This window comes from Spermophilus citellus (genome assembly GCF_964194105.1).
Source record: "Spermophilus citellus genome assembly, chromosome: 2".
NCBI classification, from domain to species: Eukaryota; Metazoa; Chordata; class Mammalia; order Rodentia; family Sciuridae; genus Spermophilus; species Spermophilus citellus.
This window is the reverse complement of record NC_138183.1, coordinates 67,884,326-67,908,923: the sequence shown is the minus strand read 5'-3', so window position 1 is coordinate 67,908,923 and position 24,598 is coordinate 67,884,326. Positions and strand designations below refer to the sequence as shown.

Genomic DNA, 24,598 nt, shown 5'->3' with positions numbered 1-24,598 from the left:
ACATTGTTAAATGTGCACACCAGAGAACTTGGTTGCAAGTTTAAGTTGATGAGAGAACATCATCTAGTCATGACTGCCTGCCTTCACCATCTACCATCCTGCTGGACCTTCAAGGAAGGAGTTTACCATCCAGGTGGAAAGACATGACATGCACCTGAGTACAATTTTAAATTAAGGAACACTCCCTCTCCTTAACTTGTATAAATTTGATTCTTACTTTTCCTTTTCCATTTTGTCCTATATGATTTGGGAGCCTTAGCATTGTGTTTCAGATATAAGGAAAGAAAAAAAGAGCAAGACATAGCTGCCAGCTTTGAATGGGCAGGTTCAGAGCTTGGATGCCCACGGGAGCCCTTTAGTTCTGTCCTTTTCATTGGAAGGGAATGTTCTCTTATTACTGACCCAGAAATGTCATGTTGGGTTCAGGGTGAGGCACCTTGGAAAGTTGATGACCACTCTAACAAATGCCTCAGCACGTATGCCTTGCACACAAGGAGTCGCTCACATGGTCTTGCCTGCTGAGGACCCATCCTTACAAAATCAGGATGAGCCCCCAAGTACAACTGAAATTGAATTCAATACAATTTGAAAATATTCTGTTTACAGAAAGCCCAGAAGCCTGGTGTGTGAAGATGAATCCAGGGACAGGCAATGGTAGTTAAATTTGTACATTTTTCTTTCTTGTTGCAATTTTATCTTTTCTGAGCAATTTAATGAAGACTCCAGAGGAAAGAATTAAATGTCTGCTGGTTCAATTACCAAATAATGAAAAGGGCGAAAGGAGCACCATGTACTGTGTCCTGAGCTGCTATATCAGCCTATTCTTAGAGAGAAAATCATTTCTTTGCTGTTCACAATCACATTTTGCCACCCACAAACCAGTGTTGGCGGAAGAGGCAGAAACCAGGAGCTGGTACAAATCCTCCTCCAGAAGGTGAAAGGGCTTCCGTCCAAGGAGGAAGCTTAATGACACTCACAGCAGGAGTCAGGGGCACATGCAGGCCATGGTCTTCATCACAAAGAAAATCAGGAAAAATTCCAACTGTCCTGGACCATACTTAATTAGCCTGTCCTTAGGACAACAGGCAGAGAAAGACTGGGGGACAAAAGAGACCAATCATCAAGGACTTCAAGGACTCCCTGCCATCCCTAACAGCAGCAGGCAAGCTACCCCACCCCTAACTCACCCCAGCTGTACACAGAAAAGAAAGATTAACACAGACATCCTTACAAGCTGTAGTACTTTGGGATTCATTTGAACATTAGTTTGGGTTGTGGGGTTTTTTAAAAGACAAATTTAAAAATTTTAGTTGATACAAGATTCTACTTATTTATGGAATATGGGTAATATTTAAATACCCGTACACAGTATATAACGATCAGATCAGGACAATTGGCATGTCCATCACCTAACACATTTATTCTTTCTTCATGTTGGAGATATTCAATATCCTCTCTTCAAGCTATTTTGAAATATGAAATTAGTTGTGGCCAACCAGAGTTATCTACTGTGCTGTAGAACTTTAGAAATCATTACTCCTAGCCATCTTCATCCTCATACCCCTTGAGCATTGTCTTTCCATCCTCCTTTAGCTCCCCCCATCGAATATAGGATTTAATTATTTAAAATTAAATCTTCCTGGAAATACTGCACAAGAGAAGGTGCAGGTATATACAGACATCTGTCACCTCAATGCTTTTAGGGACAGTCTGTCCATTCATGCTGGTACCTCCCCTAACACCACTAAGAAACACTAGCATTGAAAGATTCAACGGACAAGTCATTGTACAACTTCTTGTTCACCTTTAAGTTCTTCAGTTCATATATAGTCACATTTTGAGCAAATCACACATATTTAGATAAAGATGATAATGTATATAACTCACCCATAGAAAAAAGTATATGTGTATGTAAATCTATATACATAAATGCATGTATATAGGAATCCACATATGGGTGTATATGGATTACCCATAGAAATGTACATTCAGCTTTATATATGAACATATACACATATTCATGCATATACATTATGGTGAGAGAGTGGACAAGAACCAGTGAAAGTGGATATGGTAAAATATAAACAGGTGAATCTAAGAAAAAGGGAGTTTGTGTAGTCTTTGGACTATTTTTTGGTTGTTGTTGTTTTATTTATCTGTAAGTTTGAAATTGTTCCCATGTAAAAACTTTAACATTTTTGTTTTTTCCATTTTCTTCCCTTTTGTATTGGCTACTTGCAAGAGAGCTTTGTAAGAGTACAGCAGCCACTTTGAGTAAAATGGTCCATGGGGGCAAGCTCATCTCACCGGAGGACACCAAGCCTGTTGATGTACTTAACTAAAATAAGAATTGTCTTGAGGAATCCAGAAATGTTCTGGAATACAGAGAGTTTTGGAATGACTCCTCCCAGGGTATGCTGGCAATAACTAAGAGTTTATGCTTGGGTCAGAGAAAGAGTTATGGCAAAGGAATGCAAGACTATCTCTAGTTAATTTTTCCCTCTCTCTCTTTCTCTCAGCATACTACAACACAGTATATTAGATTTTTTTTGGCACTGAGGATTGAATCCAGGGGTACACATGCCCTACACTGGGGATTAAATCCAGGTGTACACACACCCTACAACCTAACAATTTCGCTCCTAGGGACATGCCCAAGAAACTCTGGCCATGATGCAGTGTGGATTGTGTACTCAGGGGTACTTTACCACTGAGCTACATCTTCAGTCCTTTTTTATTTATTTATTTATTTATTTATTTATTTATATTAAGACAGGTTCTCCCTAAGTTCCTGAGGGCCTTGTTAAGTTGCTGAGACTGGCCTCATACTTGAGTTCCTCCTGCCTCAGCCTCCCAAGTTACCAGGATTACAGGTATGTGTCACCATGACCAACAGGATATTAGATTTTCAAGGTTTTAAAAATAACTATATACAGTATCTTAAATCACTTTTTTTGTTTGTTTGTTTTGTTTTGAGACCGGGTCTCACTAAGTTGCTGAGGCTGGCCTTGAACTTGTGATCCTCCTTTCTCAGTCTCCCAAACTGCTGGGATTACAAGTATGTACCACTACACCTGGTTAAAATCACTTTAAAAATAAATGAGAAAACACACTACATGTAAGAAAGAAAAGCCCTTGAATTATTTATTTCATTCTTGGGGAGGAGACAGCTCTGATATAAGATGAAATAAGATCAACTTCTTATTGGAATAGAAACTCTTTGATATAGGAAAAGACCTTAATTGCTGCAGTTCCTCCTGTATTGCCTCCCAGTGTGCCTATAGGATTCAACTGTATGAATATATACATGAATGAATAAGCACCATCTAAGACAAATATCTAAACTCAACTCCTCGTCCTTAAGGAAGCATTTAAAGATTTGAGTAGTGACCTTTACGTTATAAGGTTCTCTCTACAAAAGTTTACATTCTCTAATATTGTTTTTTAAGAATTCCACAGCTAAAGTTTAGTAGGACCATTAGGAAAGAGACAACATATGGTACAAACTGGAAGAAGATACTTGCAACATTTATGACGCTCAAGGTTTTAGATCTAGAATATCAAATTCATTCCTGCAAATGGATCAGAATTAATTTTTAAAAATTGTCAGAAAAAAACATGAACAGGCATTTTACAGAAAAGAGAGAGAGCAAAAACAACCAAAATGCTGGCAAAGACGCTTAAAGTCATTAGTAATGGAGAATACAAATGAAAATGACAAATATCATGTCATAAACACCAGACAGGCAAAAGTTCCTCCGTTTAACAATGTCAGCATCCTGACAATGACATCAAACAGTGGTACTCTCATACACTGCTAGAGGGAGTAAAAATTGTTACAACCACTTTGGAAAATATTTGGCATTATATAGAAAAGCAGATGATACACATGCCCTACAACCCAACAATTTCATTCCTAGGGACATGCCCAAGAAACTCTGGCCATGATGCAGTGTGGATTGTGTGGAAGAATATTCACAACAACACTGTTAAATGGAAGCCCTCCAAAGTCTGTCAACAGTGTTGTAGACTAACCAGAGGGTTGCAATGGGACACTGTGTAGCTTTGAAAATAGAGACAGAACAGCTGGAAGTAAAAGAAGAAACAAAACATTAAAAATAAATAGACAGAAGTATCAACAAAGATGATTCTCCAAGAACATAATGTTGGATGAACAACACACATTAGGCATGGGATTCCATTATGGAAAGTTCACAAACAGCTTGCTTTTAGGAATAGAAACATATGGGAACAGTACAAAGAACAAGAGAATGATAAACAAAAATTCAAGATAGAGGTAACCTCTATTCAGGGCAGAGTGGTACTGCAATCAGGGCGAGGCACATGGGCCTTTGAAGGAAACATTAATATTCTTTCTTTAATTTTTTTTCCTGGGCTTGGAATTAAACATTTAGCCTTGTACAAATCAGGCAAGCACTCTATCACTAAGCTACATCCCCAGCCCAATAGTTTGTTTCTTAAAAGAGGTAATGTGTTGTTTTTCTTAAAATGTATGCATTTTACAAATATTTTTTTGTGTGTAGCTAATAGATAATAAAACAACCTTTAAGGATTAAGCAAATGATTGAAAATATTTTCTTCAGAACATGTTGGAAGAAGGAAAGAAGTGCAACAACCTTCTAGACATCAAACCCAGCCGTTTTCCTTCCAAAAGACCACAACCAATTTGCCTGTTCCTTGCTGGGTCCCTCCTTGCTCACTTACTCCAAAACCAATAATTAGTCAGAAATGCCAGTTACCCAGAAGTGGAGGAAAGTTTCATGATGCTTGCTTGAAACAGCAGCCACACTTTCCTCTCTGTCATCCTGGCCCTTGTGAAAACTCAGGCCTCCTCCAGTTGTGAATGACAAGCACGTTTTCCCATTCCCATGCTTCAGACACACCCAATCTCTGTAGCTTTGATTGGGTTATCGTATCTAAATATTGCTGAAAGCCATCATTACCTGACTCTTCACTCTGACTTATTTTCAAATATTCGTACATATTTCATAAGGATAATGTAGCATATATTTAAAACAAAGTATTTCCAATCTGAACCTGAAATTTGAAAAAGCTCCTTGAAGCAGACACCTGTCTGTTCCTCCAACTACAACCCTGTAGCCACAGCCTTTTATGAAAACCTGAAAGTGAAATCTGAAATGAATGGTGCAGCTATGTCAGCATAGATCTTTAAAAGAAAAAAAAAAAAAAATATATATATATATATATATATATAAATAAATATATATAAATAAAATAAATCTAGTTCCAGTGAATCTGACTTCTCTCCTGGTAGGTCAATGAAGATAATAAAATATTCATTCCCCCTCCACTGCACCATCTGCCATGCAGTGGATGAGAAGGTATTGCTATACTTTTCATCAGTAAAATTTGAAAAATAATTGTTTTCTATCAGCTGATACAGGGAAGTCAGGCTCTAACAGCACTAATGTTCTTATAGGAAAAAATTAGAGATTAGTTAAAAAAAAAAAGAAAAAAGTATTTGACATGACTTACCTGGAACAGTCAGTTCATCACTAGGTACCCTAAAGCATAATGAACAGTTATTTAGCAGCTACCTTAAAAATACAACCCCTCACATCAATATATTGTGCCACTGAGCTGGCTTCAATATAAACTCTCCTAACTCCAGCAGGTATAGCAACAATGACAGTATTCCTGATCTACTCCAACATCTAGAACAACCTGGAAGGAAAGAAGACAAACAGGAACTTGGCTATCAACTCAAAGCAACTTTGGCACCGAGGTTGGATTTCACTGAAATATGTTTTGATGCCCATGGTTCTATCTTACTGAAGTTGTAAATCTGTGTAAGATTTGTGTTATGCACACATTAAATGGGGTTAATAATAGCCTCTCTCTAAGGTTGGCTGTAGGGATGAAATAGTACAATATGTATGCAAAGCACTTGGTAAATAGTGTGATATGTATGCAAAGCACTTAGCCCGTAATTGGTGTTCCTCAAGTCAATGCTATGATTATTTCAGTTTCTTTGTAACAAGGGTTGCTTTTAGGATGCTTAGCGCCAAGATCAGCAGTGACCCCCCAGGAGCTCACTCCACCAAACCATCTCACAATTTTTGGAATGATATACATATGTTTAGAAATAACTGATGATAAAGTCTTAAAAAATCAAATTTCTAAGGAGAACAAGAAGGTAGTAAGGTAGTGACTGATGAAATATTTCTTCCAGACTCTGTGTTTAGACCTAGAACTTAAATTTAAAAAAAAATTCCAATTACCAGCACAAAGAGGCCAACGCTTGAGCCCATATGCTGAGAGACATGGACATTCATACTGGATACCTCTTTCCTAACACTGTTGATGTGGAGGCCTAAATCTCAGTTTGGTCACTGAAAGTCAAGTTACCGTATTTCTGTTTCATCAGTAACTTTATTCTTAGCAGTTCTGGCACTAGTTTTGACCAAGGCCTTATATTTGGCTTTAAATTCTCATAAAACTATATATGATTACACGGCATTATTATGTCCACTTGATAGATTTTTTTAAAAACCTGAAAATCAGGGACATTGAACAATCAGTCCAAGTTCACCTAGCAGGAAGTAGAGAAGGCAAGAGCTGAATCTGAACATTTCTGAGGTTCCTGACTTACCATATCATAGGTTGCTGACTTAAATTCATCCTCTATGAAGCTGACCTTTCAACACCACGATACCAAGAGGCAGTCTCACAAGGAAACAAACTAGTATTTCTTGTTGGAAAATTTAGGAAAGTTAAAAATTTTTTGATAGTAGGAAAAAATTTCCCCCAAAACGGAAATATCAAGAGGCTTTGCGTCTCTGTGTGGGGGGTCTTAACCGCAATATCATGCTGTGCTGACAGACGCTGTGCCATGATTCTAGGAGAACAGGCTGCTAGCAATGGGTTTGCAGTGTTCACTTATATTAATTCTAGAGCTGTGGCTGTACCCCATATGGCTTCCTAGAGTTTGAGTAATTAGGTGCATTATCCATTTAAAATGTCACCCAGACTCCAAAATAGGCTGTCAGCCTGTCTGTACTTTAAAAATACCAATATTCTCTTCTTCTTGTCTTACCTAGGGTTATGGATTAAATATGAGGTGTCCCCCCAAATGCTTACATGTGAGACATTGGAAGAAGGCTCAGAGGTGAAATGATTGGGTTATGGGAACCTTACCCTAATTAGTGTATTAATTCACTGATAGGGATCAACTGGGTGGTAACCCTAGGAAGGTAGGATTTAGATGGAGGAGGTGGGTCACTGGGGTCGTGATTTGGGGGTTTATATTCTGTCATGGTGAGGAAAGCGCTCCCTATCTCACTCTCTCTCTTTCTCTTCCCCTGCCCCCTCCCTTCCTGGAGCAATGACATGAGCCACTTTCCTTCACCGAACTCTTCCACCATGATATTCTGCCTCACTTTAGACCCTGAGAAACAGAGCCAGCTGTCTCTGGATTGAGAGCTGAATCTGTAAGCACCAAAATAATCTTTTCCTCCTCTAATTGCTCTTCTCATATCTTTTGGTCACAGCAGCAGAAAAGATGACTAAAACACTTAGGAAATGCAGCATCTTCACTTGGCCATGGACCATTGCAAGAGTGCTCATGACTACCATTTGGGTTGCAGAGTCTAATAAGTTGGAAAGTACAATCAGTGGCCCCAAACAAAAACATGCTATGTTCAGAAGCCCTCCCCAGAGCCTTCTTCAATATAACTTTGGTTCAAAGTTCATCCCAACCAAAATATAAATGCAGAATCAGGAGAAAGTGGAAATTGCACCTGGATGCTCGCTCTGGTGACCAATGCCCTAGATATGTGTCAATGGAGCTTTTTGTCTATTTACCAGGGTGACGGGAAGCACAATTTTGAACATTATTCTTCAGTGATCTGCAGACTAAAACCCAACGAAATATTTTACCTTTAGGAGAGAGAGACTGGGAAAGGGAATGAAGAGAAAGAGAAAAGGGACAGAGATGGAGAGGAGCCTGACATGGTTAAGATTTTTGCCAAATTGGTCCATTTGGTAAGAAAAAATTTTAATAGACCCAGAATATATCTAGAGAAAAAGTGAAAAATTACAAACTAAGGTAATTTTCTAAATTTGTTGAGTCAAAATACCTTTATTATATGGCTATTTTTTTTAAAAAAAGGATAAGTATTGAAAAATAATCTGATCTTTTGCTAGCATTATCCAGATAATTCTGTCTGCTCCTTGCTTATGTGTCTATTAAGAAACTTAACAAGTGAATGTTCAGTCATATGACTGGGAAGAGAGAGTGGGGAGGTACAGGACATTTTGCCTTACCTATAAAGGTCATAGAACTTTGAAAATAATGCCATGGAGGGCCAAGGATAAATTCACTGGTGAAAAACTATAGTCAAAGAAAATGTTTAGGCTCCAAGGAAATATACTGACTGAGCTCTTTCTAACTGGGGTTTCCAAGCCTGCAGGAGGATAGAGGATGTAAACACAGATCATTGCATTATACTTTCTTACACAGCACCACAGAAAGGCTTGGAACTCCCTCTAATTATATTTCTTCATTTCCACAGAACATTATATGGAGCTCATTTTTTCTTCTACCATTAGTAAATGTTCGCAGAACTGGGTATATTGGAGGACCTTGGCAGATATTAAGTTTTCTTCCCTCCCTAAAAAAAAAAATACTTCTCCTTACACAGAAACAAAAGAGAGTAATAAAATCCCCTTGAATTTGTACAGAAGTTTACAGTTTTCAAAAGATGTGCCCTTCACACCATTACGGCTCTCTTTTGGGGTAGCAAAAGATAAAAGGGCAGTATATATGATCATAAAAGAGGCAATATCTCTGAGTCAGCACTTCAGGAAAATTTACTCAGAGAATACAGGACATGGCATGAGCAAGAAATAGATTGTATTATGATCAACCACTAAGATTTAGGGATTGTTTGTTTTAATAATTGGCATAAAACATTCATTTCCCTTGAGTAATATTCCCTCCTCTCCTTTTTCTACCTAGAAACTCATCCTTCTAGATCCATCTCAGATTCTTTCCCTCGATTCCCTATTCAGTCTAGACAAGATTCTCTGTCACCTTACGTGCAGCTCTCTACACACCATACTTGTGATGCAAGTATCACAGGATACTGCTAAGTACTCCACTACTTAGCCTATGAGCTTCCCTAAGACAGAAATCATATCATTTATCTCTCAGCACCCAGCTGGCACTGTGGGAATTACAAAAACAAAAAACAAAAAACATGAATATCTGTTGGCTAAAGGGGATTAAGGAGATGACCCAGGAATGGAAGTTTCCTAATTCTAACATCACTTTGAAGTATTTCTGGAAAAGTCCTATGACTTTTGTTAGTCATTTGGACTCTGGGAATGTTCTCACATCACAAGTAGTACCCAAAGAGGATGAGCTCAGGAGACCCTTGCTTCATTCAAAATATGTACCCTGAATAGTTTCACTCAATATTCCTTGCCATCTTCATCTGGCCTGTTTCTTGTTTCTTGGTCAAGTTACCTCACAGGTTCTCTTTCCTCCTTTCCACTTGTTTTCTCTTCATGATCTGTACGCTTCCTCTTTAACCACGATCTGAATTTGAACATGATCACTCTTCTGAATAACTGAGGGAGTTATCTGCCAAATCTTCCTGCTCTGACACAGGGCTCCTTGGAAGATTGCATGTTTGTTCCTGCCACAGGATCTTTGTACATGCTAATCCCTTTCCTGGGGTGCTCCCCACTATAAATTCTGTGCTATCAGTCTATGGTCATTTTTTTAAACCACCTCAGTGCTTACTGTGTCATGCATTTTCTATTTTATCCTCCAAATCTATTCTCCACTCTTCATCCTGCTCTTCAACAGGAGCCTGGCCTACATGGACTGCATCAGTGAACTGTCTTGCCATTGGACTCTGGTTGGAATCAGTCAAGAGCAATACCAACAGGCAGTCAGAGAGTGAGGACAGTGAGGCTAGATGATTTCTTCCCCAAGCTTTCTTCTTTCTGGGTCTTTACAGATTTATTATGGTTTCTTCTACCCAAAGTCACAGGTCTTGTTGGGCTCCTGTTTCTTGTGGGTCTAACACATTGTAGAGATACTCACAAAACCTTTGTTAAAGAATTGAATAAATGAAAATCTATTTTGCTTCTGAAAACAGGAAAAAGATTTCCAGTCCAAGACTATATGGCTACAACTCTTCTCTACAGTTTCCAGTAATCTACTTTAGCCTAGGGTGGTAACAGGTCTCCACTCTTGTTAGTGCAGGGTGCATGGCCATTTCTTGTTGGTCGGTTCCCTTAACTCTGCACCTAGCTTTTGAAAGAGTCAATGTTATTTGACTCTACTGAAACCCTGCCATGGGTGCTTTCTCCCTTCTGCAGCGCCCCTTGCTGATCCGCCAACTCACCCTTCACCTACAGACCTCTCTACCCAGAAGCCTCTCCTGGTCTTTGCTCCTCTCCCAGTCTTAAGTCCTCCTGCTGTCTGCTTCCTATTCACCACCTTCTTATATTCTTCCTTTGGAACACTCATCATATCATGGTTATGAGTTTTCACTCAATGAATAATTATTTGATTAATGTCTACTCTTACCTCTGGATAGCAATCTTCATTAAAGGAGAGACCCCATCTGTTTCTCGTTCATTACTGAAATACTGACACATAGCACAAGGTCTGACATGTTGCAGAGGTACTCACTGAACCTCTGTTGAATGACCTGAATAAATGAAACTGTCTGTCACTTCTGAAAATAGGGAACAGATTCATGATCCAGAAAATATGATACACAGAAAATGTGTCACCTCCCTGAGAATGCACCTTCTGCCACCAGCATAGCAGGTCCTCTCTAATCTAGTGATTTTAAGAATCTTTCAAAGCATGATTTTATTTTGACATTGACATATTATCATTGCATTACAATCCAGTTAGCTCTGTGCACCATGTTCCTCCAGAGAGGGAATTCATCCTAGGCTGCCCGCTGCATACATAGGTAGCAACTACAGATATAGCTATTTTTTTTTCTAACTAATATGAGGCAGCACCAGAAAATGGTTTGAAATTCCAAGCAGGACCCATAGGGAATAGTCAACAGTTGATCTGCATGATAGTGCCAAATATTCTGTGAATTTGTTGGCAAATAAAACTTTAAAAAGAAAGGGTCATCATTTTGCTTGTTCAGATGATTTTAATTATCACATACTCTTATGGTTTCCTGGGGTAGTGAGGAAGGGATCCTGCAAAATGTTGGGACACAGCTGATACAGCTCCAAGTAGGTTCAAGTGTATTTTTTATTTAGTAGCTTAAAATGAATATGGAATATTCAAGCCCTTATGAAAACTTGAACCAAACTACCATGAAAAAGAGTAAAAATAAGGTAAATGTCTACCAGTTATTGTATACTTATCCTATCCTATGCTTTTCTGGTAGGCACTGCCTTATTTACGTGGGATGACAATCTATAATATGGGTACTGCTGTTTTCCCATATTGTAGATAAAGAGGCTGAGAATCAGAGGAAGTTGTAGTCAGGCACTTAATAAATGGCAGATATAAGATTTTTTAAATTATCTAATTCTGACCCTATGATCTTACCACCCCTTTCACTTCAATTCTGTTATTCTTTGTATTGTTCAGAACATGATGTTATTGCCTTATTTTCCATCCCAGCTATTAGTAATTGTTTTCAAATACTGAAGTTCTGGTTATCCCATAGTTAACACTTCATGGGATTCTAGTTATTATTTATTATTTCTTTACATGCTGGCACATATCAATGGCTGCTCTGAATTGCAATATGCCAATGACCATTGTTGTATATACTATATTCCTAAATACTGTGACCTACCCTCTGTACACTTCCAAAACCACCTCTCCTTCCAGAGACCATTCAATTCTATCTGTAGCCACCCCTGTTAGAGAGCCCAAAGTTAGACCTCACCTGTGCTCTTGCACATACTTTACCATCACTATTAGCCACCATGGACTGCCTACCTCCATGAACTGACCCAACACTTTCAGCATCCAAATTATAGGCTGCCAGGTTAACTGAGCAGTTTCTAGACAGTAACAGAACAAGAAAACTGCAGTCTTTTGCAACCCATCATATCTCCTACTAAGCATTTCAACCATCCTGCGATCATTTATGACATCCACTTATGTTCTTTGCAGCTAGGACTTCAGTTTTGTTCAAATAATTAGAGGTTTGCAGGAGAATTCTTCAGCAATCATTTCTCATAAGACAGAACTCACTTTTGTTGTGCAGTGGAAATTCCTTTTACCTAGAGGGTGGCCTGTGTTAATAAAGCATCATTAATGCTTATAAGCACCTGTGTTTTATTCTGCCTGGTCCTCTGGCAGGGGACAGCTAAATTGTATCCACCACTTTACCAGTTCTACAAGTGTTTTCTTCTATGATAAAGGAATATATGAAGTTGACCACTTTTAGCTCATGTTTAGCCCCTATACAGGTGCTACTAACAGATTCTGACACAATTGCTAAGCTCTAAATCCTAAGCACTGATGCGTTCATCAGACATTTATTATTTCTGTTTTGTGACAAGCACTTCTAGAGGCTGGAAATGTAAAGATGAGTAGAGCTTGACTGTTTGGTAGAAGGAAAGAGCCATGTAGATAGAGACATATAAGAAAGAGTACAATGATGAGTTACCATGGTGATGACAGAATTATACAAAGGGCACGGTGTGAGTATGAAGAAGGGATGTCTCCTATACCAAGGGGTCTGGGAAGAGTTTACCAAGGTGACCTGGGGAACAAAAATTGAAGTGAGTCCATGTTGAGCAACTTGAATGGACAGGGAGGCAGGAGATTTTGGAAGTACAAACAAAGGCTGATACAGTCAGTCCCATTTTTGCCTCAGGAGCATGATGTGAGTACTGGAGGAAGAAGCAGAGGCATGGTTGAGCCATGAACATCGCAAGGGTGAAAACCCAGAGACATTGGCAGATGCATGATCACAGACTCTTGTGGATAAACATTTTGATCCTTATGCAAAGAAGGATTATCAAAGTATTTTAACAGAAGAATTATTTCAAAGTTGCATTTCAGTAATACCATGAGTGGCATGGAATGGATTACCACAAGATCACAGATAGCAGACATTGGCAGTTCCTAATCAACATCAGTCCCCTCTCTTCCTTCCTTCCATTAAGGACTTCAGTTTCACTAAGTATTTACCCTCCTCCATCCTCAGTTGTAAGGAGGGGATACTTTAATCGAGGGCAATAATTAGGTGATTTCATTCCTCCCTATTCCCAATGATAGGTTTAGACATAGGTGATTGTAATGTGCTAATGAGATCTGATGGAAAGTCTGCTGGGAAATATTTCATCCCTTTTAAATAACTTACTTCCTGAGTTTGGTTAAATTTGGATATGATGCTCAGAGTAATTGGATTAAAACGCCATGAAGTTACAGTACTTTAGACTGTTTAAGCCAATTTAAGATGGGATTTTCTCCTTCATGAATTCAAAGTGATCTCAACTTGTTCCATCAGGAAAAGTAGTTGGAAAACTTTTGCAATTCCAGAAAAGATGCTAAGAATGAGAACTAAGAATTAGCTGTAAGACAGAAAGAAGTGGAAGGATTGAAAAATGCCAAGAATCTAAAGACTTTAATAGAATCTAAAGGACTTGAATACTGGAAAGGAGAAGATAAAGTCCAGACTGACTCCTAGGTTGCTGTTTTGTGTAGCTGGTTATAATACATTCTGTTTTTGCATCACACCAGAATGAAGCACATGCCTTGCTGTCTGGCCAGAGGAGTCCTAGAAATTGCTTGCATTGATTTGCAAATCCTAAATCTTGTTTCATTGCTAATGTTGTTGCTGCTATTGTCACTACAGCCACTACTACCTGAAGAACCTGTTGCAATGGCTTCTCCTAGTCCCACATATTGTTCCTGGGCACAGCAACAGAGCACACCTCATCTATGCCACATACTTCTTACCAGCTAGTTTCCTTGCTAGTCAGGAGCAAGCACTGTAGCAAACACATTGCACTGATGTAGGGGCACCCTTGAAGGACAAGGAAGCTAAGTGGCATGCTTTAACCAATGGGAGGTGGCAGCAAATAAATTGGATAAATTGGATAAATAAAAAGGATCAATTGTTCCTCTTTTCTCCCTCTGGATGAACTATTTGAGAAGGACTTTTGAAAATGTCCTCTTTTTTATTTTTTTTATTGGTTGTTCACAACATTACAAAGCTCTTGACATATCATATTTCATACATTAGATTCAAGTGGGTTATGAACCCCCAATTTTACCCCAAATGCAGATTGCAGAATCACGTCGGTTACTCATCCACAATTTTACATAAGGCCCTATTAGTAATTGTTGTATTCTGCTACCTTTCCTATCCCCTACTATCCCCCCTCCCCTCCCCTCCCATCTTCTCTCTCTACCCCATCTACTGTAATTCATTTCTCTCCTTGTTTATTTTCCTATTCCCCTCACAACGTCTTATATGTAATTTTGTATAGCAATGAGGGTCTCCCTTCATTTCCATGCAATTTCCCTTTTCTCTCCCTTTCCCTCCCATCTCATGTCTCTGTTTAATGTTAATCTTTTCTTCCTACTCTTCCTCCCTGCTCTGTTCATAGTTGCTCTCATTATATCAAAGAAGACATTTGGTATTTGTTTTTTAGGGATTGGCTAGCTTCACTAAGCATAATCTGCTCTAGTGCCATCCATTTCCCTGCAAATTCTATGATTTTGTCATTTTTTATTGCTGCATAGTACTCCATTGTGTATAGATGCCACATTTTTTTTATCCATTCATCTATTGAAGGGCATCTGGGTTGGTTCCACAGTCTAGCTATTGTGAATTGTGCTGCTATGAACATCGATGTGGCAGTATCCCTGTAGCATGCTCTTTTAAGGTCTTCAGGGAATAGTCCGAGAAGGGCAATAGCAGGGTCAAATGGTGGTTCCATTCCCATCTTTCCCAGGAATCTCCAAACTGCTTTCCAAATTGGCTGCACCAATTTGCAGTCTCACCAGCAATGTACAAGTGTACCCTTTTCTCCACATCCTCGCCAGCACTTGTTGTTGTTGGACTTCATAGTGGCTGCCAATCTTACTGGAGTGAGATGGTATCTTAGGGTGGTTTTGATTTGCATTTCTCTGACTGCTAGAGATGGTGAGCATTTTTTCATGTACTTGTTGATTGATTGTATATCCTCCTCTGAGAAGTGTCTGTTCAGGTCCTTGGCCCATTTGTTGATTGGGTTATTTGTTATCTTATTGTCTAATTTTTTGAGTTCTTTGTATACTCTGGATATTAGGGCTCTATCTGAAGTGTGAGGAGTAAAGATTTGTTCCCAGGATGTAGGCTCCCTATTTACCTCTCTTATTGTTTCTCTTGTTGAGAAAAAAACTTTTAAGTTTAATTAAGTCCCATTTGTTGATTCTTGTTATTAACTCTTGTGCTATGGGTGTCCTATTAAGGAATTTGGAGCCCGACCCCACAATATGTAGATCGGAGCCAACTTTTTCTTAAACCAAGCAGATTTTTGTAAAGCTTTAGCCCTCTCAGTAATCGCTCTCCCTCTTTTCCTGCCTCACTCTTCTTTTTTTTTTTTCCGCTCCTGCTTTATTGAAATTTCAGTCCCAGCACAGAAATAAAAGTGCCCTTACAGAAATCTTTGCCCCATGCTCTGTGACTTAAGGACCCTACACTAAGAAATTAGTGGTAGTTATTAAAGAAAATTAACATGTTTTTCCTGTGATTCTTCCTATTGTGGGTTTCTGGATCTTCTCAAATCTAAACCTAAACCACACGATGAAGCTGATTAACTGTGTCAATATCTCAAATATAGGATTATTAGGGGGAAAAAAGGATTTAGGTAAAAGTTTCAAATTCATCAGATCTCAATTTCTGGTTCAGTGTCAGGAAAAAAAAAAAAACAGGTTCCAGTACAACATTTTGAAGAATTTATTGACTGATTGTTTTGTCCAATTTAACTGCTTTTTAATGACCTAGTCTCTTTATATGCTTATTTACATCTTGGAAGTCACAAATTAAAACAAAGTCATGCACTTTAGAAGTTACTGTTACACAGAGTCTTCTGTATTGGCCTTTAACAAATGAGTAGCTTCCCTGGATTGGCTCTTTTATGGCATTCTTTATGATTTAGTGTAAGATTTGGAATTTCAACCCTAGGAAATTTCTAGGCAGATGCCAGTTCCAATAAAACCATGTAAGTAAGATATAAATCCTTCAACACCTTTTTTTCTTTCCCAGTCCCTTTCCATGCCTAACTGGTACACTCAGAATATCGCTTCAGCAACTGTCTCATTGTAATAAATTTGTAAAAGTGATACTTGATGTGATAGTTATTTGTGCCATTTCTGATTCTCAGAGGTACATGAGAGGTACATTCCTTGCCCTTTTGAAATTAGGAGTCACCATATGACTTGTGTTAGTCCATGTAACAGAGTAATGTGGTAGGATTCTCCATGTTCTCTGTTTCTCTCTGCAACAGGAACTAGTGATGTTTCACATGCAGGCCATTCCTTCAGCCTGGGTCCTAGAGAAGCATGACAGAAAGCAGAGCCTCTAGACAACTCATAATGGACATGTGATATGAGTGAGAAATAAAGCTCTGTTGGTTTAAGCCACTGAGATCTATGAGTTGGTTGGTACAGCAGCATAACCTAGTCTATCCTGTGCCACAGCCTGGGGAAATCACATTTTGAAGCTCTGATGATTTCTGATTCTGATTCTCTAGTTATTTGAACAGCATTCTGGAGCTGTGCTCAAACTCTCCATACTCACTGGACTCCTATAGCCACCATATAAATGATGCTCATCCTGATTTAAAAATAATTGCGAAAAGATTAAGGTCACATGACATCATATCAAAAGGAGCTGGGATAGGGTTTGAGCATGGACATATTTCCTAGAAATTTACTTAATGCCTTGTATTCTAAGGCCCTCAGCTTCCTTTTTCCCAAGTACTCCCCAAACAAGTCTGAGATCATTGCTTGTTCAGTCTTGTAGGCTCTCCTTAAAAACTTCACTTCACTTTCATACCAAACAAAAGCATTTTATTTTGTTAACTCTAGAATCTTCCTCCACTAAGCTTTCAGGAAGAGATTGTATTCAAGCACAGAACCCTGCACACATATTATTTACTTCATACTCATAATCAGAAAATCCATGCAGAGGGTCTCCTGTGGGCTTCAGGTACCAAAGAAATCAGTTTAAACTTAGTCCTATTTTGTACCTCTTACTTATCTCTATTCTGGAGCATTCACCCCAGGGATAAGTTTCGTGATAGATACCTGAACGTGAACCTGGCCTCTCCACTGTATTAAAGAATGTCCATTATTCAAAAATCCATGTCTATTCAAAACATATGACTTTACTTGTAAATAGAGTCCTTCCAGATATAATCAAGTTACAATTGCCCTATTAGATTAGAGTGGGCCCTTTGTCCAATATGACTAGGTCACTAAGAGAAGAGAGAAATTTACCCAGACATGAAACACACATGGAGAAAGTCAGGTAGCAAAGGAGGTAGAGATTTAAGTGATGTGTTTTATAAGTAAAGGAACATCAAGGATTGCCAGCAGCCACCAGAAACTAGGAATAGGCAAAAGAAGATCCTCACTTGGAAGTTTCAGAACAGCATGTCCCTGAAGATATCTCAGTTTGGCATTTCTGGTCACCAGAACTGTGAGACAATTGATTTCTGTTGTACTAAGCTATCCAGTCTCTCATAACTTGTTATGGCAGCCTTAGGAAACTAAAATAGCTTTCAAACCCAAGTCATAGGAAAAAAGGCAATGCACGCACAGGTGTGTGCATGCATGCACACAGACACAAACGCATTCTAACAGAGACTGTTTTTCATCATTATATCCTGCCCTCCATCACATACATTCCCAAAATCACATAGATACATAAAATATATATTTAACAACATGTAGATGGTCTCTCTGTCAAAATCATGGTTTCTCTGTCCAAATCATCCTGCAGTACAATTTTGATACAGACAAACCTGAGTTTGCACGTATCTCATACCACTTAATATTATGTATCCTAGGGCAAGTTAATTAAATTTTTGTGGCCCTGGTCGTTAATATCCACCTAACAATATGTATTGCCTTTGTTTGTTGCATAGTGTTGTGAGCATTTGCCATTCTCTATGCCAGTGAGTATCTGCACTCCCTTCCCATCTTTGGAGAATGGTCCACCCCTACATCATGAGGCAGTACAAGCCTCCTGCTGGGGAATGAAGATGTCAGATGCTCTTTTCCAGCACACTTGCAGGTAAAGCACAGGCATGACCCAGGCCCCGCTAAAAAGATGCACCTTGCATGGGAAACTCAGAGTATAAAGCTGCAGAGATTGCACAGAACCCACTCTGGTAAGGTCATGGATACTTCCAGATGGCAAAAAAGCAGCAGAGCAGAAGTTCTAAGGACAGCACTCCAGACTAGTATTGGGTGAAAGGCTGGGCACATTGCAGAGTCTATGTCTGGCTGCACTGCTGTCTTCCTGTGATCAACTCTGCATACGTTTGGAAGTTATTTTGGTTATGTAGCCTCCAAGCATAGTTATCTGACGTTCCTGTATCCTTTTAGGAATTTTTTTTCTTTTTCTTAAATTAGCAGAGTTGGTTTCTGATGCTGGCAGCCAAGAACCCTAACACAGAGGGATTAAATGAGATAGGATATGCAAAGCAGCTAACAGGAATCATGAGTCATTTCCTTCTCTCCCTATTTCCCAACTCAGCTCTGAACAAGGATTCTGCTACCACTGGGTTAAGAATTATTCTCAGCATGAGAGGTAGAGGGTTAGAAGCAATGGAAGGAAGCAAGAACTTGCAGACAGGACTATATGGCAGATCTGTGCTACAACCCCGATTCTGGTCAACAATTAAGGTCAAGCCTCAAAAGTGTGGCAGGTTAACTCAAGGTGTGTGGTACTTTAAAGTGAGAGGAGAATTTCAGAACAGGATAAGAAATGGGCCTTAGGGCTTTTGGGCAAAGTGATGATAAGCTCATGCCAAATAAAATCAGAAGAGCCGAAGCTCAAGCTCGGCAAATCTGCATATCAGCTGACAGTCTAAACAGGTTGCTCTGCATGTTTGTTGTTATTTATGTTTTCTTTTAAGCCTCCAAGTCCCTAAATCCCTTCTGCCTAAGCCAACCCCACATTTGGATGCACTGAGCAGCTGTTACAACTGGGGATTCTCTCCTTGGTGAAAATGCTGATTTGAAAAAATAATAAGCTCTCAGCTCCTGCTTATTCTCACAAGTTTCCAGCAACTGGTGCCCTGACAAATGAAGTGTCAAAACATTTCCAAATTAAAACCCCACAGCTCATACAACCCCACTCCCTCAGCAGGATGGACTTTCCGTGCTTGTACCCAGCACACACTTGAAGAAACTAAAAATAGCCAGATGGCAATTAACAGAAACTCCAAGGAGGGGAGATAGGGTGGGTTCCAGCAGGGTCAGTTTCCTGGACAGATTCCAAATGGAATTCTCAGCCAGCAGTACTCTGGCCAAGAAAGGATTTTCATTAAAACTGCATGAAAAAGGAAAGCTAAAAAAAAATGAGATTAGGAAGACTAAAAGTTATAGTCGAGGTAGAAACTACAGTACTTTGCTCAAGATCATCTTCAAGAATAACACTGGCTAATGTGTACCGAGTTCATATTGCAGGCCATGAACTAAATGCTTCATATGCATTGTCTCATCTTGGACTGACAAGGACTCTAGGAAGTAACTATTAGTTCTATTATCATCATCCTCTTACAGATAAAGAAAGCAAAGCCCAGAGACAGTAGATAACTTGCACAAGATCTCAAGACAATCAGGATAAAGGTCCAGCACAGGTGCATGGCAAGTGGCCAAGTTGGGATTTTAACAGCTCTTTGGCTCCAGAACTCAGGAACATAAGTGCTGTGCAATGCTACCTCATAACGTTGGTGGGGTGTATTAAGTAACCAAATGTTTTCATCTCACCCTTAGGTCTGGGGAAACAAAAGTCTCCCTTAGCAGTTTTAGTCTACCTTCCCATGGGTGATGTGTGTGGACTCTGAAGGCAGACTGAGTCTTAACTTGGCCTTTTCATTTCTATTTATATAACAGCAGGTAAATAATTTCCAGGCCCGAATTCTCTCATCTCTAGAAAAGCGATAATATTAGTAATTATCACACAAAGTTGTAATGAAGGTAAGAGGAAGAATTATGGAAACCCCATAGCTTGATGCTAGTGCTAAGCTCCTTAGCAAGTAGTGGCCATTGGTATTGAGCATTCTAAACCCTTGCCCTCTCAGGTCGTCAATACTGATGCTCTTTTAGGAGGCTGATTTCAAGGAGAAAGAATACAAGGGTTTAGTGAAAAGGTAGCATCTAGAACAGTCTTTGGTATGATGGAAGCAAACAAAAGAGAAATAAAAACATTTTAGATTTGTGATATATTTCAAGTTAGTCTGACCAACCATCCCAGGGGATTCCAGGGACTCTAAAATAGAGACAGTTTGCTCCTTCAGTTTTCAGAGGGAAGGGGATAGTTACTCCCAAGAGAGGAGGGCAGTAATGGAGGCAAAGAGTGGTTATCTATCTTTCCTCTTTTTTCCCCATAGTAGGGGTGACTCATCTGATGGGAACACTGAAACAAAAATGAGCAATCACAGCCCCCAGTGCAGGCTCTGGGCCAGCTTGCTTGCCCCTACTCAAGCGTGAGCCATTGGAAAGTCTTACCTGGTGAACTCTGAAATCCTCTGGAAGACCAGGTGTTCTGCATACAAGTGGGTGAAATTCTTCAGTTTAGGGGAAAAAGGAAAAGGAAGCTTTATTTGGCCATAGGTCTAAGTCCCATTCTCAAACAGCAATACCAACAACAAAACTAACCTCATGATTTCTATCTGACCTCTATGACAATTTCTAAACTGGTTCATAACTCAAAGGGGGAAAGAGGTATAACTAATTATTAACCATGTGATTAATTATCACCTTTATAAGCCCCAACAGATGGATGCCTATTTTACTTTTTGGCACATAAACCCTATTCAGGCAGGCAGAAGAGGGTATTTTGTAGAATCTCAACTCTTTAGAGTTGAGAGTGACGTTAAAGATGATTTGGTCCAATACCTTCACCGCTACAGATGAAAAGATGCAGAAATAAAATAGCCAAGAAACATAATCCAGGAGAAAGACTTTCATTATGCAAATTAGTAATGAGATTAATGATCTTTAGAAGCTATAATCAGAGTTTAAAGTGGATTATAGATAAAATAGAAAATAGATTATAGAGATTATAGATTAAACTAGGTTCCTGCAAAGGGAAAGAAGTTTCCCTAAATAAAATCATCACTTCTGCCCAGAAGTGATAATCTTATTTAGGGGAAGTGATGATTTTATTTAGGGAAACTTCTTTCCCTCTGAAGTTGAAGAAGACAACAGCTCAGGGTTGACATGTTTTTTTTTTTTAATTGAAAAAAATCTACCTTAATTGAACAAGCATGCTTGCCCACAATCTTGGAGAACAAATAAAGTGAAAAACTAAACAACCCTTTCCTCTCCACCCTTCTCCTGCCCATCTCTCACAATCAGATTCTTTGCCTAGGAATGTTTACTTCATAGCTGTCACCCAGGCATGCTGCGCTGACAAATCCTGGACCCAGATACCTCAAGACCTATGACAGATGAGAACTTTTGGTCAAACATGGCTATCTCTGGTCTCACCTGTTCTCTTACCTAATGCCCTCACCCACCAGAGTACCTAGAAGAAACTTGTAGAAAGGGTCCAGTCCTGGCTAAATCAGAGGAGGCCCATGTCCTTCTTACTCTGTACTGAATATAGCTACAAAATTTGGACACAATGCATGGATCAACTACGTGATGATTCTGAAAAGTAAATAGTAGCATGCAGACTGGGGAAGAAGACTAATTGAAATCTTGCCAAACCCTATTTTTTCTTTCCCATAAATCCTGTCCTGAGTTCAACACCCCAGAAATGCACTAGGGTACAGACCAAGGGAGCTCCTGGAAATGCCCCCTGGTTCTGGCTCTAGAAGAGGGAAAGGGAATTCCTAATGCTTGGAGTGTGGAAATCCTATTTTCCCTCCCTCCTTTTTGTTCCCTCTTCTCCCTCCCTTCCCCTCCTCCTGCCTTCCTTCCCTCCCCACCTCCTCCACCCCCACAGCAATGCTGCATTAGTGGCAGCATCAGCCTGTGGGAGCCAAAGCTACAATGCAGGAGAACCCATCTCTCCATTCAGTGTCACTGTTGTTTCCAAAGGCTGGGACTATACCCCAGTGCTTTTTCTCTCTCCTCTCTGCCTGGCCAGTATGTAGGAAAAGTCATGGAAGAACACAGCACAGTGAGCTTTTTAACAAGTGACTAAAAAATACAGGGAGGCAGAGAGTATCAAGATCTTGGGAAGGAAGAAGCTTAGCAAGGCAACACATATAGCTTCTTGTATAAATTCTTGGGTTCACTTTCAACCTGTACATGCTTTGATCTGACAATAATGAGCACACCAAAACTTGGAGACCTCCACTTAGGTGCCAGACTGACCACTATGTGATATATAAGATGGAGAGATCCAAAGAGCACAGCCAACATCTCGAAAACTGATCTGACAGAAGAAGCATAGCCCTCCAAAGATAACTATGGGAGAAAACTTGTGGTCTGAACCTAACCAGCCTAACTGTCTGCTGAAAAAAAAAAATTGCCATAGGTTATAAATAAGACCTAGAGTTTCATAATGCAATATTCAGAATGTTCAGTGTACAATCCAGAATCTCTTAGCACATAATGAATCAGGAAAATCTCAGTTCCCATGGGAAAAGTATCAACTGAAGATAACATTGCAATGGCATAGAGGTTAGAATTATCTGACAGAGACACTGGAGCAGCTCTTATAAATAGTTCCAACCAGCAATCATGAACACTGCTGACTTCAATGGAAAACTAGAAATTCTTAGTCAAGAACTAAATGATATAGAAAAGAACCAAATGGAAATTTTGGAATTAAAAAATACAGTAACCAACATAAAAAACATCATTGATTGAACATCATTGAACTTAATAGCAGAAGGGAGACAATAGAAAAGGAAGCAGTCAACTTCTAGCTGGAGATCTATAGGTTGCTACTTTTCCATGCATCTTTTTTCTCTATTTTGATTATTGTTGTACAACTAACCACAGCAAAATTTAGTGATTTAAGGAAAAGAAAAATAGAGAAAAAAAGAGAAGGAAAGGAAATTTAGTGGCGCAAAGTAGAAATAAATTCGAAGCAGTTTCTCTATAGTCTTGCTTGTATCTGTTCATGTTCCTGCATTCGGTTGAAGGTTGTTTGGACTCAGAGGTCCCAGATGGCCTCACTCCCAAGTCTGGCTGGCTGGAGTGACTCGGGTCTCCAACATGTGACCTCTTAATTGCAGTAGGTAATACTGAGCTTCTTCAGAGTGCAGTGGTCTCAGGATTCCAAGATGGGTGAGAGCAGATGCCATAAGCTTGTTAAGGCCTGGGCCTGTGGAACTCATATTGCCTCTCTTGTATTCTACTGGTCAAAGCAAGTCACAAGGCCAGCACAGAGTTAAGGGGTTAAAAAAATCAGATTGCCTTTGGATGAGAAGGACAGCTACATGACTTGAAAAGTGGTATATATGTAAGGGAGGCATGAATCATCAGGACCGTTATCTCAATATTGTGCCACACCTCCTGGGAAATTCATGTGGCAAAGTTCAAACACCATGGTTATACAATTATTATGGCAACAGAATTGACTGATGCCCAGTGAAGTTTACTCCTTTGCCTACAATTACATAGTTAGTTAAAGGAGAAATATGAAACTGTTTTTCACAACTGCTGATTCCCCTGACCAGTATTTTTGCCTCTGAGATGAGCTGTTTAGCCTTAAAAAAAACACTTTGGCTTTTTAACTGGTAGAAGAATAATGGACAATGGTTGTTTAATATGTTAGTAGTCATTCATCATTCAGATCCCTTTTGTGAAGGGAGTAAATGCATACACACGTGAAGCCTATGAGAAAATTAAAGTGGAGTGCCTCATGAAGAGCTATTCATTAGATGTCAATAAAGCTCCTAACCTGTTCCATGAACCAATGCTTAGTACATTCAGTCTCTTGAGTTCTTGGCACTCAAAGCTTAATTTTTTTATTGAGGTAAAAATTGATATAACATCAAATTAACTATTTTCAAGTGTCCAATTTAGTATCATTTAGTACATTCATTATGCTGGGCAACCATTACCTCTACCTAGTTCCAAGATATTTTCAACACTCCAAAAGGAAAGAAATTCTGTCCCTGCTAAGCAGTCACTCCCCTTCTCTCCTCCCCTCCCACTTGGCCACAGCCCTGGCAACCATTAGTGTGCTTTTTACCTGTATGGATTTATCTGTTCTACAGAAATGGAATCCCCTGACATTTGTGACTACCTGCTTTCACATTGAGTTTCATCCATGTTGAAACATGTATCAGCTTTTCATTCTTTTTAATGGATAATATGAATAATATTACACTATTTCATTGCTTGGGCAGACTATATTTTGTTTATACATTCATCATTTGTTTATACATCGTCATCAAGTTTTACTTTTGG

The 24,598-nt window shown here is 39.3% G+C and overlaps 1 long non-coding RNA gene across 1 annotated transcript in view; it reads right to left on the bottom strand.

Moving 5' to 3' along the window:
• LOC308632630 overlaps positions 1 to 24,598 on the bottom strand; it is a 209,887-nt gene that overhangs the window by 112,465 nt on the left and 72,824 nt on the right. The gene's annotated exons all lie outside the window — the stretch shown is intronic.